The sequence below is a fragment of the Lagenorhynchus albirostris genome, chromosome 9 (assembly GCF_949774975.1).
Source record: "Lagenorhynchus albirostris chromosome 9, mLagAlb1.1, whole genome shotgun sequence".
Classification (NCBI taxonomy): domain Eukaryota; kingdom Metazoa; phylum Chordata; class Mammalia; order Artiodactyla; family Delphinidae; genus Lagenorhynchus; species Lagenorhynchus albirostris.
In genome coordinates this window covers 17,400,274-17,402,665 of record NC_083103.1, presented here as the reverse complement: position 1 = coordinate 17,402,665, position 2,392 = coordinate 17,400,274, and the positions used below count along the sequence as shown (strand labels likewise).

At 38.9% G+C, this 2,392-nt stretch overlaps 1 pseudogene; it reads right to left on the bottom strand.

Moving 5' to 3' along the window:
- Positions 1-267: 267 nt before the first annotated feature.
- On the bottom strand, positions 268-1,015 carry LOC132525183 (small ribosomal subunit protein eS4, X isoform-like; annotated as a pseudogene).
- Between the last annotated feature and the right edge of the window lie 1,377 nt (positions 1,016-2,392).

Sequence of the window (2,392 nt, the reverse complement as noted above, 5' to 3'; positions counted from 1 at the left end):
ACTGTGTTACTGTTGATTTCCTCTTTTATAGCTGTTAGCATTTTCCTTACGTATTGAGGTGCTCCTATGTTGGGTGCATATATATTTATAATTCTTATATCTTCTTCTTGGATTGATCCCTTGATCATTATGTAATGTCCTTCCTTGTTTCTTGTAACATTATTTTAAACTCTATTTTATCTGATATGAGTATTGCTACTCCAGCTTTCTTTTGATTTCTTTTTTTTTTTTTTTTTTAACACTAAAAAGGCTTTTAATTATGTAGCATTATTTCTAAGTACAGACTTTCCCAATCACATCACTTAGAGATCATTTTATCCACTGCTCTGTTTGGCTGCCAGTCTCTTGTCTCTCTCCTCAGCAATGGTAAGGCGGATACCCTTTCCACGAGGAAGAGAGATCCATGGTTTGTTGCCTTTGCCAATAACGAAAATGTTGGAGAGCCGGGTGGCAAAGCTATTGCCGTTGGCATCTTTCACATGAACTACATCAAAAGAACCAGGATGTCTCTCCCGGTTAGTGATCACACCAATTCTTCCCAGGTTAGCACCTCCAGTCACCATGCACAGGTTACCAGTGTCAAATTTGATGAAATCAGTAATCTTGCCAGTCTCCAAATCAATCTGAATGGTGTCATTCACCTTGATGAGGGGATCAGGGTAGCGGATGGTGCGAGCATCATGGGTCACCAGATGAGGGATTCCTTTTGTCCCCACAAAGATCTTTCTCACTTTGCATAACTTATACTTGGCCTCCTCAGGTGTAATACGATGAACAGCAAAGCGACCCTTGGTGTCATAGATCAGACGAAAATTCTCTCCAGTCTTGTCAATGCTGATGACATCCATAAAACCAGCAGGGTAGGTTATATCGGTGCGGACCTTGCCATCAATCTTAATGAAACGCTGCATGCAGATCTTCTTTACTTCATCTCAAACACACCAGTCAGTTTATCCAGCATCCAATGCTTTGGAGCTGCTACGCGCTTCAGGTGCTTCTTGGGACCACGAGCCATAGCTGCGCTAGACACGGAAAGAGCCTTTTGATTTCTATTTGCATGGAATATATTTTTCCATCCCCTCACTTTCGGTCTGTATGTGTCCCAAGGTCTGTAGTGGGTCTCCTGTAGGCAGCATATATATGGGTCTGGTTTTTGTATCCATTCAGCAAGCCTGTGTCTTTTGGTTGGAGCATTTAATCCATTCTCATTTAAGGTAATTATGGATATATATGTTCCTATTACCATTTTCTTAATTGAAAACAAAAGGATTTGTTTTTGTAGGTCTTTTTCTTTTCTTGTGTTTCCCACTTAAAGAAATTCCTTTAGCATTTGTTGTAGAGTTGGTTTGGTGGTGCTGAATTGTCGTAGCTTTTGCTTGTCTGTAAAGCTTTTGATTTCTCCATCAAATCTGAATGAGATCCTTGATGGGTAGAGTAATCTTGGTTGCAGGTTCTTCCCTTTCATCACTTTAAATATATCATGCTACTCCCCTCTGGCTTGTAGAGTTTCTGCTAAGAAATCAGCTGTTAACCTTATGGGAGTTCCCTTGTATGTTATTTGTCATTTTTCCCTTGTTGCTTTTAATAATTTTTCTTTGCCTTTAATTTTTTGTCAGTTTGATTACTATGTGTCTTGGCATGTTCTCCTTGGGTTTATCCTGCCTGGGAGTCTCTGTGCTTTCTGGACTTGGGTGGCTATTTCCTTTCCCATGTTAGGGAAGTTTTTGACTATAATCTCTTTAAATATTTTCTCAGGTCCTTTCTCTCTCTCTTCTCCTTCTGGGACCCCTATAATGAGAATGTTCTTGTGTTTAATGTTGTCCCAGAGGTCTCTTAGGCTCTCTTCATTTCTTTTCATTCTTTTTTCTTTATTCTGTTCTGCAGGAATGAATTCCACCATTCTGTCTTCCAGGTCACTTATCCGTTCTTCTGTCTCAGTTATTCTGCTATTGATTCCTTCAAGTGTATTTTTCATTTCAGTTATTGTATTGTTCACCTTTGTTTGTTTTATTCTTTAGTTCTTCTAGTTGTTTGTTCTTTAATTCTTCTAGGTCTTTGTTAAACATTTCTTGCATCTTCTCAGTCTTTGCCTCTATTCTTTTTCCGAGTTCCTGGGTCATCTTCACTAACATTATTCTGAATTCTTTTTCTGGAAGGTTGCCTATCTCCACCTCATTTAGTCGTTTTTCCGGAGTTTTATCTTGTTCCTTCATCTGGTACATATTCCTCTGCCTTTTCATTTTGTCTGTCTTTCTGTGAATGTGGTTTTTGTTCTACAGGCTGCAGGACTGTATTTCTTCTTGCTTCTGCTGTCTGCCTTTGGTGGATTGGAAATTTCATTCTTATAACACGACTTCAATGGATCATTTACTCTCATCATTTTATTTTATAG